At 47.0% G+C, this 21,087-nt stretch overlaps 1 protein-coding gene and 1 long non-coding RNA gene across 8 annotated transcripts in view; one reads left to right on the top strand and one right to left on the bottom strand.

Moving 5' to 3' along the window:
• SLC4A9 (solute carrier family 4 member 9) overlaps positions 1 to 21,087 on the bottom strand; it is a 1,170,242-nt gene that overhangs the window by 87,586 nt on the left and 1,061,569 nt on the right. The gene's annotated exons all lie outside the window — the stretch shown is intronic.
• Positions 1 to 21,087, top strand: part of LOC138581378 (uncharacterized) — a 229,543-nt gene that overhangs the window by 25,166 nt on the left and 183,290 nt on the right. For all 3 annotated transcript variants that reach the window (XR_011304540.1, XR_011304541.1, XR_011304542.1), the window contains exon 2: positions 17,250 to 17,345. This is a non-coding gene — a long non-coding RNA (uncharacterized lncRNA). The remainder of the gene's footprint in view (positions 1 to 17,249; positions 17,346 to 21,087) is intronic.

The following is a 21,087-nucleotide window of genomic DNA, read 5'->3' on the forward strand; positions in this document are numbered from 1 at the left end:
ATTACTCCCAGATATTTAAATTGGGAAACCACTTCAATTTTTGTTTGGTGGACCGACCAGGGCCTGATGATTTTCGTCGACGGGCGGTTTTTTGAGAAGATCATGATTTTAGTTTTTAGCTTGTTTATGGACAGGTTGTTTGATTCCATATATTGGGATAAGTTTTCCAGCTGGCGTTGGAGGCCAATGGGCATCTGATCAAGCAGAATCATGTCGTCCGCATATAAGATGCGGGAAAGCTTGGAACCACCAAAATTTGGGGGAAACAAACGTACCATGGGTTCTGAGTCTTTGAAATCGCCTAAAAAGGCCAAAAACAGGGCCGGGGCCAATGGACATCTCTGCTTGACTCCTCTTTTGGCTGTAATTTCCTTCGACAGCGACCCTTGTTTGTTCAGACTAACCATAAGCGTGGTGTTCGAATGCAGCGCCATTATTGGATTCAAGATGGCCTCAGGGCAGTTCCAATGTTTCAGTTTATTCCACAGCAGCTTTCTATCTACTTTATCGAAAGCCTGCGATAGGTTGATGAAAGCTGCGTATACCATCGGAGCCCCTTGTTTAATTTTTGCCTTCAGGATGTTTAGAATAAAGATGTTAACCGTCGTGCTTCCGTTCTTCTTGAAGCCGACTTGAAAGGGATCTCTGCAGGGAGCCGAAAGCGCCCAGCGGCGGAAGTGGTCCAGCAGTAGGGAGGCAAAAAGTTTGCCCAGAATATCCAGCAACGCGATGGGCCGATAGTTACCTTGTTCTTCTCGGCTTCCTTTTTTGTAGATGGGTATTACTATGGCTTTTGTCCAGGATAGTGGGATTTTCTTGGTGTCAGCACAGTGTTTGAACAGAAGGCTAACAAAGGGAACCCATTCCTTGATATAAATTTTAAGATCCAAGTTTGAAAGACCATCGGGGCCCGGGGCTCTTGAGGATTTCAACTTCTGAATAGCCCTGGATATGTCTGCTTTATCGGATAAATCGACCCAAGGGGACTGCGTCGATTCTACTCGCAGGTTTCTTGTAGAGTGCGGGGACGCAAACAATGCTGTAAAGAATTGAACCCAGGCTGTTTCCGCCACTGCATTAATCATGTTGTTATCTATATTGCTCTGCGAGTGATTTATCAAATTCCAAAAGTCGGCAGTTTTTTTTTAAATGATAACTCTAAGCATTTTTTCTGCGTCGTTTTGATAAATGGCTGCTCTCCTTGATCTTATCCAAGCTTTATAGATTTTCTTATGGTGCTCCCAGACGTCCCACGCTACTCGTGTATTTTCAGAAGTTGCTCTGCGTTTTTGTTTTCTTAACTCCTTCTTTTTCGCTGCTATGAATTTATCATAGTTATGAGTGAAGGCTGGGGCGATGGTCTTCCCTGGCCCCGACTTGGTTCTGTGTTTAATCAGAAGAGGAAGGTAGTTCGGCCTCTGTACCTTTGCGGAAGTGTTAGAAGTATTTGCTGTCTCCGCATATTGCTGCGTAAAAGACCGCACATTAGCCGCGGTGAGGTGAAGCCTGGTCTGTTGGAAATTCGTTTCGATTGATGGAGAATACTGGTTACACATCTTAACATATGCTGACCATTCCAGAGTGAGCATATTATGATCACTTGCCTCGGTTTTCACCACCTGGTATTGGCGAGTTTCACCGATTAAGGCCTGCGAGACAAAGATGTAGTCTAGAGTGGCCATCGACTGGCCTCTTTCCCAAGTTGGGATATGAATGTCTTTGCCCAGAATCCAGGCCGCATTGTGGAGCCCTCTGGCAGCCATAAGGTTCATCCATGCTTTGCCTCTGTGTTCTGCTTGGGTCGTGAGAGCATCCGCAAAAGCTTGTTGGTTAGGGTGGATGCAGTTAGCGTTGAGGTCTCCACAAACTATCGCAAAGGGGGAGTCCCATTCCAGCATGATTTCATCCATGGTTTCTGCCATGGCTTGGCAGAAATCTGTTACTGTTGTTCTTTGCGGATTCCAGTATGTAGTTATTAAGGCTAAAGGGTGATTGGTATGGCTTTTACTGTTTTGACATGTAGTATCACCTCCATAGTTCCACTCTATAAGGACTGCCAGAACCCCATACGACTTTTTCATGGTCTTGATGATTCTCATGTTCTGCCCTGAGCGGACCGCAATTAGGAGACCGGCGGACGGGCGGCCTAGCATGCCCTTGATAGCAGGCGAGATCTTAATTTCGTAGCCGTCCATAGATGGTTTTTCTTGGAGCCAGGTCTCTTGAAGACAGAAAATGTCAAATGATGATAGCACTATAGAACTGGGTTCCACTAAATGGGAGTGTCCTCTCGTATTCCAAGATGCCAGCGTCAAAGTCTTTTGGAGACACAAATCGCCGGTCTCGGAGGATGGTTGCTATCTTGGGCGTTTAACACTTAGGGCGCCCCTGATCCAGTTCCAGGGACCCCCTGATAGCAACGGTTTTTCCAAGATCTCAGATGTATCTTTGCCGTGCCTGTTTGGTGAGACTTGCCGATGTTTTCTTTGGGTGTCGATTCTTGTAGCCGGTGAGTAGGCTCTGGTGGAGTGTCTCGAGCCGTATGTACGCAATTTGTCCATACGTCGTTCGGGCAGGGTATTCCTGTTCTTCTCGTAATGGTCTCTTCTATTGGAGAAGTCCGATGCTACTGCCGCATATGTTCGGGCATGATGATCTGTTCGTCGAGATGGTTCCGGAGAGCAGGCGTACTTATCTGTCCAGCGGGTTACTTCTGGTGACCGGCGTGTGTGTTGATTTTGGCCCCTAGGTGGTTTGGTTTTGACCGCTGAGTCAAAGAAATGCGCTTTTAGGACTTCTCTTTGTGCCGAAAGGTTATGGGCCGGAGTTCGGGGTTTGTGACTGCTAGTAGCGACCCTGTCTTCTATCTTTGCAGTGGTGTTTTCTGGATCTATTATTTCTGTTAGCAAGAACCCCATGGATTTTAATTCGTCTCCTGCCCTTTTGGAAAGGTCCTGTAATGGTGCAGCGTGTATGAACAAATAGGCCTTGGCCTTGTTGTTGGAATGGTAAGGCTTAATCCATTTGAAGTCAGCGGATTTCAATTTCTTTAGACTGTCTGTTGAAGATGTCATTTTCAAAATTGTTCTTCTATTTAAGATCATGTAATTGTCTTTGCTCGAGATTTGTTCGATTTTGAACGTGCGGATCTGAAGTTTCCTGTTCTCATCTGTCACTCGAGATTGCACATGGTTGTGTGGGTTGTTCTGATAAACTTCCGGAGATCTGTTTTGACGGTTTGGCTTTGCTGAGGTGTCCCTTGGGGCCGGTAAATGAAACACGATTTCCTGCGAGGACGCTCTCTCGGATGTTAAAATGCTTCTAGATTGAGCTTTCCGTGGCGGGGTAATTAAGACTCTAGGCCGTTTCTGAGCTTCTAAAGACTTGATATCTGGGGCTGCTGGAGATTCGTCTGAGTCAACGTCAATGTTTACTAAAAGGCTTGAGTCCAAGAAGTCTTCTGCTGATTTAGGCGACTGAGTTAGGTCAGTAATGGTAAGAGCCAAATTACCCCTGGCAGACGGTGTGCTTCCTTCTGGAAGGGCCTGGGAGGGTGTCCCTTTTGTCTCTAGTTGTTTGGAAAGGGGCTGAGCGTTCGACCGTATCGTCTCTTCTTTTCTGTTTACTTTTAGTGTATTATTTTCTAATGTTTTTTTCCCCTCAGGCAGAGGGAGCCTCTGACCCAAACCTGATCCCCCCGTCAATACTTCTTTCGGCTCTTTTGCTTCTTTTCCCATGGCTCTGTTTGACAGGGTTGTAGTTGAAGGTTTGCTACGGAACAAAGGTGCAAGGTCCTTCCTGTGTGTAAATACGGAGGTCTGTGTGGATTTATGGCCCACCGCGTCCCACGAGGAACAAGGCTCGGGTGTCTGTGGCGATCCACTTTTTTGATATTGAATATCATATTTTAAATCAATGGCGGTAATGAAGCCCTCCAAGAAGGTCAGCTTGGATTGGATAATAGCTAGGGCGGCAGTGTTGTCTTTTAATGTGTCCCCCAGGGCCTCATAGAGTTTGCAGAATGGTGCCAACGCTATTGTAATGGCAGACATGATCGTTGTCATGTCCTTCCTCACGGTGGATGATTCTTTGTGACTCGAGGATTCGACTTCAGAAGGTCTTCCGTTTCTGACTGGTGTAGATTTCATTTCTGTCGATGTTGAGTTGGTGATTGAGTGTCTGCGTCTCAAAGTCGATTCCTGTGACGAAGAAGCCGGTTTTGGTGTGTTCAAATGGGCTGAGGCCCATGCTTGTGCAGACGTCCCTCTTTGAGGTGGGTAGACTTTGGGCTGTAGAGGATCCAAGATCTCTGAAACTCCATTCCGAAGAGGTCTATCTTCCGGTGAAGGGGAATGCGGCCCTATAGACGGCGGGATGGTAGAGTTGGAAGCCACTAAACCCAGGTGCAGAGATGTGGGTTGATCTGGAGTGGAAGTCGTTGAGGTTTGTGGCGGCGGTGTGGTCGTCAGTTGGGCCGCTGTTGTAGGAAGCCGGGTGTCTGGCGCCTGGGCTGCCTCTGGCTCAGCTGTCAATGTGCTCTGTGCTGTCACCCCTGCTGTTTTCCTACACTTAGGAGCTGGAGGGGATGGCTCCAAAGCTTCGAGAATCTCAGCATCCGATGGTTCGGAGTCGATAAATACTTTTCTTTTCCCCTGTGTCTTGAAGAAGTTCAAAAGCGCATTTGACAACATAGGGGTAGAGAGGAAATTCTTCCCCGAGGGATTTTTTTTCTGGGCTGTAGGAGAACCCGTTTGTTTCATCTGTTTAGCGTTCTTTCTTTTAGGAACCGCCTGATTTTGATGTGGTTTGCTGGCCAAGAGGCTTTTGCTAATAAGACCTTGAGACGGGACATTTCTCTGGATTGCCTTCCCTTTTTTTTTGTATAGAGGTCTCTTTATATTAGACTGTAGGGGCAGCTTAGGACTCCCCCTAGATGAAGCGGAGAGGTCCGAGATAGAGTCTGAATCAGAGGAGGCTTCTGCAGAGCCTCTCATCATTTGGGGGAGTGGGTGGACCACCCTGTCCTGCTCGTTGATCCTAGAAGAGGGCGGGACCGTGGGTGTATCCACCGTAGGCAGGTGTGTTAGATCCTCAAGATGCAAGGGCACAGTTGCCGAAGCTGCATAGGACAGCCGAGGTAGAGTTTTCCTTGAGCCAATGGTTTCTATGGACAAAGCCTCCACAGGAACGTGGATCATGGCCGTGATGGTTTGAGTAGGTGGAGCTTCTCAACGTGCTGTTGGTTGGGCGCACCTCCCGGGGGAGGTTCCATCCTGTAACTGCGGCTGCATCTGGGGAGGCGATTCCGGAGGGTTTAGCGCATCCGGCTTGGCACAGGTCGAAGCCGGCTGAGGTATTGGACCAACAGAGCCGCCTGCCAGGGCCACTGTCCTCAGGTCTTCCCCCAGGGGTCCTCCGACCCTCACAGAGGTTAGACCACTCGCCGAGGCGGTATCGAGGCATGTGGCGCTGGCTGACGGCAAAGTGTGTTGACCACGGCTGACAGTGGAGCCGGTTAAATTGTCTCTGGGGCCTGTAGCAGTGGCCTGTGACCGAGGCCCATTGAAGACACATTTGGATGCTGTAGAGTTTAATGTGGAGGAAACTCCTCCGGAAAGCGTCATCAAGTTAGCCGCATTTGTTCCACTGGGGCCAGTTTGCCCCATAGCCGGGTTAGTAATCAAGCTGTTCATCCCTTGGCCTGGGTAAGACAGTGAAGCAGTCAAAACAGCCACCGGCATAACTGTGGTAGGAAGCGTGGATGGACCAGCCTGCGTTATGATTCGATTTTTTTTGCATCACTTCGTAGAAGTCGCTTTTCCGGGTCTTCTTCCATCTTCGGAGGGCGCCAAAGGGGAACGAGAGGTAAGGATGGGCACGGGAAGGGGCAGGGGAAGGGGGGTTGCAGGGGGGTGTCGAGGGAAGGAAGAGTGCCGCAGGAAGCGGCGATGAGTAGAGGTGAGCGGAAGCGGGGGGAAGGGAGAGGAAGGAAGGAGGGGGGGTGGGGAAAGCAGATGGGCACGGGCCGCCACAGACAAGGGGGGACACTGTTTCCCCCTGCGCTGGCGATAGAGCACTAGGACCGTTCTGATAAAACGAGGAGCAGTGGCGTGCAGGCGAGCGGGCGGGCAGGCTCAAAAAGTCACGATAAGAGTCAATGGGAAGCGATGCTTGAAACTGCCTACCTCCTCGCTGGTGTCGATTGGCGGCCTCCGCCTCCCTCTTTGCGACCTGCAGCGGACTGCTGCAGACTGGACTCTGCTCACGGACTCCGCGCGCGCTCCGCGCTCTCCAAGGGTTTTTAAGGAAAATTGTGCTTATTTTCCTTAAAGGCACACTGAACAAAAAACAAAGTTCGTGGGTCGTAGCTGCAGCTCCTCACTCCTTCTCTCACTGCTGCAGACTGGACTCTGCTCATGGACTCCACGCGCGCTCCGCGCTCTCCAAGGGTTTTTAAGGAAAATTGTGCTTATTTTCCTTAAAGGCACACTGAACAAAAAGCAAAGTTTGTGGGTCGTAGCTGCAGCTCCTCACTCCTTCTCTCACTGCTGCAGACTGGACTCTGCTCACAGACTCCGCGCGCGCTCCGCGCTCTCCAAGGGTTTTTAAGGAAAATTGTGCTTATTTTCCTTAAAGGCACACTGAACAAAAAGCAAAGTTCGTGGGTCGTAGCTGCAGCTCCTCACTCCTTCTCTCACTGCTGCAGACTGGACTCTGCTCACGGACTCCGCCTGGAGGAAGACCAACCGATTTACATTCGGTGCATATATGGATGCCAGGGTAATCAACTTCCCCTCCCTGCGTCCCTTCGCTACCACCAACCTGCTTCCAAACCCCCTCCTCACTTGGACTTCTTGCAGTTGCATGGCTAGCAAGAAGCCAATCCCAACACCCCCCTTTTTGCTCGACTTGTGCGAAGCCCAATACGTCTGCCCCACCACTACCCCTTTCAATGGACGCTCCTTATCCTCCCTATAATGTGTTTCTTGCAAGAACAGCACTGCTATCCGGGCTTTACGAAGCATGTTCACTGTGAGGGACCTTTTGTTCAGAGAGTTAAGCCCTTTCACATTGAGCGTAGTTACCTTCCAATTAACCATTCTCCCATTGTAGTAACCTCAATCCTTCCCTGGCCTTGGTCCGTCTTACTTCCCAATTCAATCGTTATGCTGTACTGCATGTAACACCCCTCCCCTCCCCCATCTGTCCCCCTGACATTATAAACCCCTCTATTATGCCCCCATTCCTTTCCCTTTGCCCTTCCGTCCCTTCCCCCCTCTCTGCGTCCTCTCTGCCTCCCTCCCTCCCCCTTATCTCCATGGCATTCGGCCAGCCGTATCAATAATCCCAGGCTTATCGGCTAAACCACCAGAGTAACGGCCCCTGCCCTGTCTACAATAACCTTCCCTCACCTCCCCTACCTACGTAGTTTCATGACCACACCAATCATCCTTCCCCATTTAGTCAGGCTCAGTGATTCTCCCCTCCCCTCTTCCATCAATTCACTAGGCTTCGCTCCTTCTACGGGCCTCTACACCCGAAGCTAGAATAACAACATAACAACAACAAAAGATCTTTTCCCTTAAACTCCATCACTTAACACCTCCCCTAGCCCTCTCCACATCCTCCCCCAGAAATACAAACAAACATGCCAACTTGGATTCCCGGCATGGGGCATCTGGACCTATGTAGAACAAAGAACTGATATCAATCGAGCCGAGTCCCCTCAGTTAGTCTCCTTTCTGGGGGAGGGGGTGCCGAGCTTCTGGAATTTCTTGACCCCTTGCATTTTACACCTTCCTTATTCAGTCTTCGGGCTTCTAAGTTCTTGTCTCATAGATACCCCTTTATCCCCCTCCCCTCCATGGTTGTCTGCTGGGTGTAATCCAGTGATGTTAATAAATCTCAAATAACGAATAACTTTTTTAAAGAACCTACAGTACCGAAATGCACAGAATTCTTTATTAAAAATATCTATGGGGTAACGGGTAAGGTATTAAAATGGTTTGGGAGGGCTTAGGTGGGGTTATAGACCTAACTCAGTTTTTTTTCCAGTATTTTACGTTCATCCTTTTTTTTCGTTATTTCAGTTTTCAGTAAGATCACATGGAACCCCAGTGGGGGCCCCATCAAATCCTCAATAGCTCGTTTAATGTCCTTCTCTGACAGCAGGTGATACCTCTCTCCTTCCCATTTGAATATAAGCACAAAAGGGTATCCCCACCGGTATCTCACCCCTTTCTCCTGTAGCCACGTTGTGAAGGGCCCACACTTCTTACACCTCAAGAGGGTCTGGGCCGAGAGGTCCTGAAATATAGCCACCATGGAGTCTTGACAGTCGATGGCCCTCATTCGTCTAGCCTTTTCCAGGATATCCGCCTTGTCCCGGTAATAATGCAGCCTGGCCAGCACCGAGCTGGGCCCCTTGTTACTGCCTCCCGCATGATGCACCTGGTCCAGGGCCACCTGCTCGCCTTCCTTCGATCCTATGACCATCCCTAAGATTTCCTGGATTTTCCTCTTAAGGCCAGCCATGGATTCCCCTTCCTTTTCTTTTAGGCCAAAGAAGCAGAGGTTATTACGCCTCTCTCTATTCTCCATATCATCCATTTTGAGGCATATTTCCTCCTCTCTTCTCTCAATTTCCTGGAGACAGACCTCCACCTGAGATTCCAGCACCCCGGAAGACACTTGACTTGCCACCACCCTGTCCAGCCTCTCCTCCAGAGTGACCACCTTTGCCGATAAGTCACCACTTTAGTCCCAATGTCTGTTTGCATCCCACGGACTTCCTCTAAGATTATTTGGATGTCGATTTTAATGGCACCAATCCCAGCAGAGCAGGGGTGAGGCCCTCCTTCTCCTTTAGCCTTTGCCATGTCTCCTTTGTCACAATATTAGAACCGGGCAAGAGTCTCTTTCCAGCTCATCCACCTTCCCCTATCCCTTCACTGCATCGTTCCTCTGTCCTTCTCCAATCACACTTACACTGATGATCACCAACACTCTGTTCCATTCTCTGGGGTCTCCAAGGGACACACAGTCCACTCCTGTCCACGGGGGTTCCTTTCACCTCTCCTTCGCTATCCTTAGTAAGTCTCAGACCTGATAGCCTAAGGCCAGTCTTCTTCCCACTTCTTTGCTGCACTGACTTACTGTCTGCCCCCCTGGCCTCCAAGGCCTTTTCCCAGACTTGTGTGCACTCCACACACTCCAAGTCTCCTTGTATTTCCAGTGAGCCAGGCAGCCCCTCACCCTCTTCTCCCAGTTCTTGGCTCCTTCACTAAGTTGTTACACCACTGAGTAGCCGGTGACCTCACGGGGTCCCTCTCCCTGATGTTTACTGTGGCTCTCTATAGACCTCCTCTCCTCCCTAAGCCCTTCTCGGATCCTCGCTTCTCCCAGCAGGGCTGCCTCTGGGTGCTTGGGTCTGCTGGGCCCACTCACCTGGCCTGCACTGAAAATCCTCTGCCAGCTGCCTCACACTCCCCAGGCCCTACCTCTGGGCCTTCAGAGAGAGGGACTCGTTAGTCCAGCCCTAACAGTCCACATGGGCCATAAGTGCTCCCTGTGCCTGGCCATGCTACTCGCGTATAATCTGCTCTTCTCCCGCTCTTTCTCACCTCTCTTCTGCCCCTTCAAGCCTCACTGCTGCAGCCCAAGTTCACCTCTACTCAGTACACCTTTGGCGAGAACCACCCGCAGGCTCTCTATTTACGACTGTGCCCTGGTCTAACCAATCACCGCCTCGGTACTGGGCCGCTCACTACCACTGTGATATCTCCTGGCTCTCTGCATACTTCCAGCCTTGTGGCCCACCCTTCTACTGGTGTGGTGAGTCTCACATTCCTAGGCTCCATTCTCCTCTGCCTGGGGCCTTAGTCGACCCTCACTTGGATCCGCAGTGCCTCTATGTGTTCGCTGCCAAGGGATCCCATCAGCACAGTTCCCAGGCTATTATCTCCACTAAAATTCAGCCATGAAACAGGACAGGGGCAGTAACACCACAATCAGGCGTCCATCTTGCCTGCGCCCCCTGTTGGCTTCTCTATTAAAACAATTCTAAAGGCTAGTGTGACAAAGTCCCCTGCCGTACCTCAGTAGTGGTTGGCGATTTCACCAAGAGCACATAGGGTAGCATGCGAAAAATAATTGTGGCAACCTCTACCCAATCCACATGCATATGACAGTCATATGGCCTCACCACAGACCAGCTCCAGGGGTCCAGTCCCTCCCCACCTCACTAACCCATCAGGGCAGATTAACCCTAAGAGGTTAATTCCTGATTAAACCCCTTTGAATAACCCGCAGTGTACTGATAAGGCACACCTTCCAATTCGGAGAGCCTGCAGCTCCCTTTAAACAAACCTGCAGCTCCAGCTTCCTTACATTTTAAGGCAAACACTGGCGGCGTGTGTTATAACACTGTTAAGCCTCGTCCAGCACACCTAAGAGTCAAAGAGACCTACATAAACAATGTTGAAAAACTGCAGCCTCCCTATCAGGGTATGTATCAAAGGACAAACAAAATACAGAAGCATTGTCCCTTGGCAGAAGGTTTCTCTGTGGAGAATCCAATTTTGTAATTTCCCTGAGTGTACAGTCTCTGCAGTACAAGCAGCACAAGGAAGGAACACAGAGGAATTACTGGCTTCCAAGATGGTGGCCAGGCCAGTTAATAGTCACAAGAGCATTCTGGCCCATTACCAATAAGGGTTAAGTATGATTTACAGAACAAAAGTGCAGAATCTCATTGGAAGTCCCACGCAGGGGGAGGGTAGAGGGCACTATACAACTCTGGCTGTCACTGGTGGTTGCAGGACTGGAGTCTGGAGAGATGAAGAAGCATGGAGAGGTGAACGTCTTGGAGAGGGGAAGATGGTTACAGTTAAGATGAGGGAGGTGGTGATTACATCACAATGTGGTCATATTTGTATGCAGCAGGTCGGTATCGGAGGAGGTGGTAACGGGCAAGGAGGAGGTGGTTATGACAGGCGGTAGTAACATTTGTAAAAAGGAGGTGGTTATTGCAAAAGGTGGTAACATTAGTAAGGAGAAGGCGGTTACATAAAGAGGTGGCAATATTGGTATAATGGCAGAAGTGATTACATCAGCAGGTGGTAAAATGATAAGGGGAGAGGTTGGTGAGGTCAGAGGGAAGGAAGTGGCAAGATCAGAAAGGAACAAGGGAAATGGGTAGATTGGAAGGAATGAGGTAATGAGATTGGAAGGCAAGGAGATAGTGATATCAGTAATACAGCCCCAGCGATTGTAGCAGGAGATGGCTGTGCCAACAAGCTGAAGAAAGTGGTTAGAGCAGGAGATGGTGATGTCAGAGACAGGGCATAATTAGTCACAACAAGTCTACCAGGTAACTGTGAGGAGAAGGAAGGGGTTACGTCACAAAGTCATAGTCACAGCGATGAGAAGAAGTGGGTCGGAAAAGAGTGGGCCAATGCTCATTAAAGATAGCAAAGTGAGCTTGTGGACCATAAGAGGAGCGACAGAGAGCTTGTTGAGGTGTTGTTGAAAAGGATGAAGAAGCAAGAAGTCAAAAGGAAGGAGCATCATTTGGAAGTGGCACAAAGTTCAGAGCAACATCAGTTAGTACACAAGAGCTGGAAGGAGATCGGTTCATATATAGCAAGAGCAGGAAGGTACTGGTGGGCCAGATTGGCCCCAGGCAGGACCAGATGGTTGAGGGTATACGGTCAAGAGGTACAGAACAGGATCAGCGAATGGAGAGGGGGAAGACACAAATAGGAGGGGCACAGGAAAGAAAAAAAACAGAATGACTATCTAAACACCACTCCCTGGCTTTCATAAGAGACTCCTGTTGTTGACACAGTGCTGGCAAGACTTCATCCTAGACAGTCTTGGGGTTTGGGTCCCCGGAAATTCTGCAACTATTCAGTCTGCCCAGCAAAGCTCAGGAAGCATCAAAGTAACAACAGACTGAGGGTGCTAGGTGTGGAGTACATAAGTGGAAGTCACTATGAATCACAGTGAGCATTTGTGCCGCAGGGAGAGTACAACACTGAGACTAGTCTGTAACAGTTTGGAATTGTGATTGGGCGCCCACGCCAATGTTTCTTGTTGGTGGACCTGTCAGCAGTTCTGCAAGGAGAACATTTTTGATGCAAGTGACAGCGTTGACAAGAACTGTGCTGTTCAACCCATTACCAGCTTGTTAAGAATGTTATTCACCCTGTTGAAGGCTTGCCCTTAAAGATCACTTTGGCCAACCATAGCCGAAACTGCAGTAGGCAAGACAAGAATGTTTTGTAGACTCCCCTACCCCCATAGTGTTTTCTGTTGAGTTACAGTTTGGGGATAGATGCAGATTCAGTTGCCAAACCTACCCTTGTTAACTGTCCAATGAAAACTAACCAAACAATAAATGTGCACTTAATCACAGGGACTGACATTTGACTAGTTGAACGACACACTGGGTCTTAGGGCCTAGTGCAGCAACCTCTTGAATTGTTTACATTATACATTTTTCTTGTGCTTTAAGTTTTTACATGTCAATTGGCCTTGGTGATGGTAGCACTTCAGTTCAGTTGATTTCTTCAGGTGGTGTGTGGGTGCTTCTGAACCCCAGGCTCTAACCTGGGGTTTGATCTATTCTAAATAGCTTCTACTTGGTTAGTTTGGATTTGGTGTTATTTACCATTGTAAAGTGTGCCTCGGTTATCATTGATGTCGCATTACCGTGTTCTGTCTCAAGTCAATTTTGAATCGATCTATTCAATTATCCTTTTCGAAAAAATGTATTGTTTTACACTTTTTGATTAAGTGCTAAACATTGACAGGAATCCTTGTTTCCATGTGTCATGAAATTTACAACAAGGCTGGAGGTAACACTCTTAAGTAGAGAAGAACTTGGGAAGGACTTTTGATTTAACCGAAGGCTGGGGAAGTATGTTATGTTAACTGTTCTTGTAAAGCGCGCGTTCGCCAAAGGCATCTTGGCACTAGAGAATACAAGAGGAGCAGTAGCAGCCTAAAACAGGTGGGGTTTCAGGGAACGGCGGAATGCAAGGTGGTCTTCTTTGGCTGAAAGAGAGAGAGGAAGAGCGTTCCATAGCTTAGCCGCAGCGATCGAAAAGGAGCAACTGCCCAACCTGGTGAGCCTAATGCTTGGAACAAGAAGCAGGTGGGCGTCTTGTGAACGAAGAGAGCGTTCTGGCAAATAGGGTTGGAATTTCTCCTGTAGGTACTTTGCACCTTGACCATAATAGGCCCGGTTGAAAATACAACAAGATTTAAACATAACACGTTTTTGGACCGGCGGCCAAAGAAGTGAGAGAAGTACTGGTGAGATGTGAGAACCATAAGGGGTATCCGTAATGATGCGAGCCACCAGGTTTTGGAGTAGCTGTAAGCGATGGAAAAGATGTAGAGGCTGGGCAAGAAACAGAGTTGCAGTCGTCCAAGCGACTCAGAATGAGGGAAGCAACCACGAGGGCACAAAGATGGATAGGATTGAAAGATAGAACCTTGGGAAGGAACCTAATTTGCTAATAGCCGGTCTTACAGATAGTGCTGACCTGTGCTTCGACAGACAGAGATGTAGAGAACTTAAAGCCAAGAAGTGATGGACTGGGGCCACATTCAGAAGGCCAGCAGGAAGAGGACCAGAGTGAAGAAGAAGCAGGAAGGCTAGAGCGGGGAACTGGAACAGGAGAGGGGCCAATCACCAGTATCTTCATCTTGCCTCCATTTAACTTAAGCCAGTTGCCACCCATCCAACTACCCATTGCCACCAAGCAACTCCTAAACTGAGCTGCTGTGTCTGGCTGAGCCAAGTCAAGTTGAATGATGATGTGTGTGTCATCAGCGTAGGAGTAGCAATGAAAGCTGTGGGAGTGGATAAGCAAATCAAGAGGCAGGATGTAGATGTTAAATAAGGCAGGAGACAAGGCGGAGCCCTGGCGGACCCGACAGACTGGCCTGTTAGGTTGAGAAAAGAATGAGGATAAAGCTAAGGTCTGGCTTCTGTCTGTCAAGAAGGATGCAAACCAAGAAAGAATGTGTCCTGGCAGGCCAGCCAGGAAAGGTGGTTCAGCAGCATAGATTGGTACACTGTTTCAAGGGCGGATGGTAGGTCTAAAAGAATCAGCGCCCCCGCTCCCTCCCCCGGGCTCACCAGCTGAGTGAGGTTGTCCATCACTGAGACAAGTACACTCTCCGCACTTCGACAAGGCCGAAAGCCTGACTAAAAGAGATGTAAGAACTTAAAATGTTCAAGAAAAGAAGTAAGTGGAGGCAAAAATAGGGATTCCAACAATTTCCTAAAGAAGGGAAGAAGGGAGATGGGACAAAAAGTAGCAAGACTAGAGGGCCTAGAGAGGGGTTTTTTTTAAAAAGAGGAATAACAGGGACTGCTTTAATTCCACTGGAATAAGGCCAGATGACAAAACCGGTTAACCGCCTGAGATATCCAAGGGGCGATTTGTGGCATGATTCCCTGAAGAGTACCTAAAGGTATAGCATCCAGGGCAGAGGCCGATTTAAGAGGTTTGGCCACTCTTACAAAATCGTCTGGAGAAAAGGACGGGAAAATGGACCATGACTCAGCAGAGGCAACTGATGGAACGGGTAAGCCTGGGGAATCAGTACTTTGGCCAGATAATACAATCTGGTCTCCAATATCACTGACCTTTTAAATAAAAAATTCAGATAGACAATCACAAGTGACTGAGCCGGAGTTACACCTGCCAGGGACGTCAGTTTTTGACGAGAGCGACTGCACCACTGAGAAAAGCTCCTTATGTTGATTAAGAATATTTTATGCCTTGTGCGTGTAAAAGGGGTCTTTCGCATGGTGAATCGTCTGGTGGTACCTCTTGGAGCTATGCATGAACTCAGTTCTACCGTCAAAAGGAATAGGAAGACCGCCACTTGAGTTCAACTTGGTGCTTTTTCAGACGGAGAGATTTTAAATCGTCACTAAAGCAGGGTTCGGAGGGCTGCTTTAGCAGAGCCCAACAGTCAGGAGCCCAGGAGTCAGCAGCTGAGGCAAATTCCTGCGATAAGAAAGAAAAGTCCACTAAATGGGCAGCATTACATTCAGCCTGGATGTTCGCTATAATATCCTCTTTGGCTACCTTGTGCCAGCTGAGATCCCCAGAGGGACCAGGGAGGACACTCTAGGGCCTCCCAGGGCTGGGCAGCCCCCAATGAGAGTTGATGAGAAACATTTTGGCTCTTTTACTTTTAGTTTGTAACCCCATTTTGTTTCAGTTGCCCCACTGTTTAACTTAACCCAAATAAAATGGTTGAATTTAACTAAGTGGTCTTGCGGTCTCTCCTGGTCCCCATTGCCCCTCACTGATATTATATTATTTTTCATTTAAATGTAAATAATATGTATTCATTTGTTTTGGTTTATAACCATGTGCAATACCTAATCCATCTCAAGATTTAAAATGTGGGTATTACACAATTGATGGAATTGGCACCTGTATTATGAAGAATAACAAGACCCTTAATCAGCCAGATCAGCCGTAAACAACACAACATGTCTCTCAACAATTGCATTTCCCTTTTCCCTTTCTATGGCCAAAAGCAGGGCAGCCCACCAATAGCTTTTTTTTCCACATCCTGCACAGAAATGTAGAAAATGTATGTAGGCAGCTTTTTGTGGTTGTCTTTTGCAGAAAGGTGCAACGTTGTAACTCAAATTTACCCGCCAAATGAACAATATTTGGGATTTCCGGTGTTTATGTTGTGCAATACTCCATGGGCAACTTATGCCATCACATGCCCATGTGGGCTATTATATGTTGGCAAGAAAAAGAGACTGATTAAGCAGAGAATCTACGAACATCGGTCGTGTGTCAAAAACACAGTGCCTGAAAAACCTCTAGTAGCCCATAGTGTCAAGGCTAAACACACCGAAGAAGATATAGAGTGGTTTACAATTCAAACAGTGCCAGTCCACCCTCGGGGGCTGACCGAGATTGTAAGTTAAGACAATTGGAACAAAAATGGATCTACGATCTCAATACGGTCCAGGCCGGTCTTAACATCGGGATCGAATGGAGTCCGTTTCTCCACAAATATTTTTTAAATTTTTTATCTTACAATATTATTGACACCCTGTCACCAGATCCCAGTGATTTACTTCATTAACATGACCAAGAATGATGTTAAAATTGCACACTAAATATCTTTGTAATGAATACATGATGCAGGCACAACCAAATATGCTTGATTGGCTTGTAGGTCCAGCCCAATAAAACTCTGACTCGACGCACCTTGTGAACCCAATGGCTACTTTAACCCATACATTTACACTTTTCCTCCTCTGATACACACTTAAGGACACGGCCAATGTCATTCCAGAAATACCATATCTTAATACGTTCAGAAGATCGCTTTCACTCCCATCTTAGTGGAACAAGGGGAATTTTTATTCTCTTGTCTTTACTTTAAAATCAGCAATTATTTATCAGCAAAAAATATATATTTGGTGTACATTAAAGATATATATATGTTAAAAAGTATGGGTAGTGTAAAGAATTATGCCAAAACTTTGTTATTCTGAAGATACGGGACCATAGATTTGATACCCAAGTTGCGGATGCCATTTTCTATTCCAAGATGGCGGGCGCAATGACCCAACTAGTTTCTGGAATGAAAGTAAAGCTATAGCCGGCAGCCACAGGTCGAGGCTGCCGTGAGGAGTATACAACGTGTAAAATAGAGAGCAACGGATACAACAAAGTGCAAAAGATAGCATGTAGTTCTATGATGCCAATGGCGTACATCGCTAGTCCAAGGTTGTTATATCGAAGTATCTATATTTACAGATTGGACAACTGCTAAAATCACCACATATCTTGCCAACACATGCAAAAGCCGCATCCGCTGTCGTTTTAGACAACGTGGGAGCAAGTTTTGTCTTACTTGCAGGTATTCATTCATTTATTCTATTACAATTGGCCTGGTTGTGCAATGATTAATTTTAAAATACTCATAAAAAACACATTCGGTCTTGCACTGAAATAACAAAGGTTGAAGAGAAAATGTGTCTAGTGTTCCGGTTGACGGGTCGCATGATAAAGAATGATGAACAGCATTGTAGGTTTACACTGTTGGTGTTTCTAATAATAGACAGAGGGCTGTCCTCTGTAATGACGTGATTGACTAATGATTGCAAAAAACCTTTGCGTAACGAATTAAACCGTGTTAGGAAACAATTGCTAATATAAGCACTCACGGCTTATTCATTCTTTCAGTTTTGACGACCGTGAGGATCCACAGTTTGGGCAATTGAAAATCGCCCTCAATCTTACTCTACTTGAGGCCAGACACGTCTGCTAAGCAATAAACAGGTTAGTGGAAATTGTTGCATGTGCACACTAATAGAGACACAACACTCCTTTTTTGGTTTTTACTATGTTACCAACACGTTTTTAGTTTTTTGGCTTTTAGATTGTCAGAAGTGAAGGCCATCAACTAATGAGCCACCTTTCGATACCCATTTCCTGGTGTCATCATACAACGTCCTGAAGACGGGTCCAACACACGTCTTATAGCATATTCATTTGGCTCTAGACTGTTTTTTTTAATCATTGCTGCTAGGACCCAGAAACACATTTCCCTTTGTCGACAAAGTCAAGGACAAGTTCATTACGAGCTGAGGATACATGAAATAGTAATATTCACCTCACGCCCTTACTAACATCACGACATCGTAAAAACATGATGGTTGTGTTTAGTTTAAAGAAATGGTTTTCACTAAATGTTTTTTATGTGATGTTATATGTAAACAATGAATTTTGTCTTTTTTTGAATACAAAAACTTTTTTGAGTGTTCTGTATTTATAAATTAAAATATGTATATCTCTATTTTTTCTGTCTGCATAAATTGTTTGATATGAAAGAGAGCACTTTTTGCAACTAAACACACCTAGTATGTGTGTAGGCGGGTAGCTGTTTTGTGGCTTTTTCTATATATACTTTTGCAGAAAGGTGCAACGTTGCAACTCAGATTTACCCGCCAAATGAACAATATTTGGGATTTCCGGTGTTTATGTTGTGTTAACCTGTGAAGCATCATGAGGACCCCGAGCACTGGGGCATGATCTCACATCCAAGTGCTCTTGGTCCCACTGCCCAAGTTTCCCTAGTATGTCCCATGTACAGCACCTCACCCTCCCTGTATGGCCAACTAGGAGCCTCGATGAACGCTATGTGCTACAGCTCACTGCTGCCCTGTTCGCTAGGCGGGCAGTGTTGGCCAACCTCGCTTAGCAGCTCCATATGATCGCAAATTGTCAGGTGAGGAGGGCTGGTTGTAGCTTCTATCGGAAAGCATGGTGGTAAATGTGTGTTGGGAGGATTGCTGGCTCATGTGCAATTATGTTTTTCAAAAAGTTAGCAGGCGCCCCTCTCCAGAAAGAACATGGCATGCTAACCTGTTCTGTGGTGTAATTATGGGTTATCATGGTGCCGGTTGTGGATGCTAATAATTTATGATTTAAGATCGAGGCCCTTTTCCCCATACTGTTATTAATGAAAGTGGCACCTGCCCAGGGCTGAGCAATTGTGCATCGCCCTGCCCGGCGTACTATTTGGAGAGCTCGCTTGCAAATGCATGTCGACACAGCTTCTCTGTTTTCCGGGCTGGTGGCTGCTTTCAATACACAGTGGGCAAAGATGAGGGATGTGCGCATAGAGAGCAAAGCATTTCCCCTGCTGTCACTGACCCTTACCCGAAGAGGAGGGGTTGATGATGGGAGCCTAAATACAAAAAGCTGCACACACATGGCTTTATTTTTGTTGGAAAACACCAAAGATCCATGAGCTCTTGCTCTTTCTGAGGATGCGATAAGCATGTATGCATTCATCCAATCACGTTATCCACACAAGCACAGGCATTCACCCATCTATTCACTAACCTAGCAACACAGGCACACAGACTCACTCTCATCCATCACAATCTATCCATCCAGCAATAAGCATTCCATTCATTAATCCAACCATACAAGGATCCAATCTCTTAAATTAATTAAACTAGCCATGTACACACACACACACACACACACGCGCGCGTTCACACACACACATACACACACACACACACTACATCTATTACTCCAACCATCATCCCATTCAAACAAGCACACACAGGAATCCATGTATTCACCCTCTAACACATATACGCAGGCATGATACCATACACTGAACCACCAACATAAACACACCTACCCATTCATTGATCTTAAACCTGCCCCCCACACACACAGACTCACTCATACATTTGTCATTCCTCACCTATACAAATGCCACAGCCATTGCCAATGTTTATTCTCTGGATCATGAAAAACTGAAGGTTGATGGCTGGAAGGTTTTGAATTTATCAAAAAAACAAGCATTGCTCTAGGCAACACTCCAGAGCATAGTTTCTCAGACTATTAAGGGGGTGACCATATGCAAAGCAGGCTTACTCCCACCACAAAAGGGGCATTCTAATCCAAACTGCTATGTCATATCTCTTCTTCACAAAACCACAAGCAACTCCAGATATGTGTCTGCCTCATTGGGCAACATCAACGAGATGTAGTTCAGGCCTCTAGGCCCACAACAGACTCAAGACCTACATCTGGGCATACCCTTCCCACTTGGGGTGACTTATGCAACACTGAATGGTGATGGCAGGAAGGTTTTTAATTAATCATAAATACAGGCATTGCTCAGGGCAACCCTCAAGACCATCATTTTTCAGCCGACCAAGCCAATACATAAGGAGGAAGACCATATGCAAATTAGGCCTGACCCCACCACAAAGGAGAAGTCCACCCAAAACTACCTGGTCAAATCCCTTCTGCATGACATGACAAGCAACCCAAAACATGCTTCTGCCTCATTAGGTCTCACCAGTGAGGTAGAGCTTAGATCACTAGGCATATCAGGATCAAGACCCACACCTGGGCATGCCTGTCCCACTCAGGGTGACTTATGCAAAACTGAAGTGTGAAGGCTGAACGGTTTTAAATAAATCATAAACAGTGCCACTCCTCTGGGCAACACTATGAACCATCATTTTTCAGCCTGCCAATAATTCCAGAAGGGAGAAGACCATAAGCAAATCCAGGGTGGTTCCACCCCAAAAGGCGCCGACCAGCCCAAACTATAGGTCACATCCCTTCTGTACGAGATCACAAGCAACACCAGACATGTTTGGGCGTCCCTGAGTGTCATCAGTACAATACAGCTTGGGTCTCTAGGGTTCTCCTGACTTCTCTGATTCTCTAGCTTTGGTGATCTCTATGGCCATGGCAAATGTCCAGGACTCGAGTTTCTAGGGCTCCCGTAACCCGTTCTACTTCTTGCTCTCTTCCTTCCACTCGTCTCCCTCTGCCCTGGGCAACCCTGGTACCTCCTTTACAGTCAGGTCTGCTCCAACGGGATAGCCTCTAAGTGCAGTGATTTTCGCTCATGCATGCTTTTTGAACTCTGAGCGTCTCAGCAGCCTCCTTTCTCGTATTTGGAGAAGAGACTTTGTTCCTCCATGTAACCCTGGTCTCGGCATCATTCCGCTAGTCCTAGACCCATCACATTTGCAATGTTATCTTTGATGTCCTGGGTGTTAGTCTTAGCAGTGCACGGTGGTGGCGCGAGTTATGGTTGCTAAGCTTACCATAACTCGCGAACTTCTGAGGTTTTTCGGTTTTACTTGTAACCATAATGTCCCTTTAACAAAGGTTTTTCATTGAATTTCATGGGTTTTTATTAGTGCAACTTAACCATAACGTCCCTTTAACAAAGTTTTTTCACTGAATTTCATGGGTTTTTACCAGTGCATGCTATTTTCTGCCAACACTTCTTTCCAATTTACAATGTTTCACCTTAAAACTCTGCCATTTCCCACCGTCTAGCATCATTTTTATTTTTTCTGTACACTTTTTGCAACTTTCTCCACTGTTTTTGAATCTGTCGACGTCCGCAAATGTCTGATATCATCACAGACCTTCCAGACAGTGCCACATGACCATGCGCTCGCACGCAGCATGATTACGTGTCTACGATGGCGTCCGCACTTCGGAATCGGGTCCATGCTTGGAAGACTGT

The sequence above is a fragment of the Ambystoma mexicanum genome, chromosome 3p (genome assembly GCF_040938575.1).
Source record: "Ambystoma mexicanum isolate Mex_15411 chromosome 3p, UKY_AmexF1_1, whole genome shotgun sequence".
Taxonomy (NCBI): Eukaryota; Metazoa; Chordata; class Amphibia; order Caudata; family Ambystomatidae; genus Ambystoma; species Ambystoma mexicanum.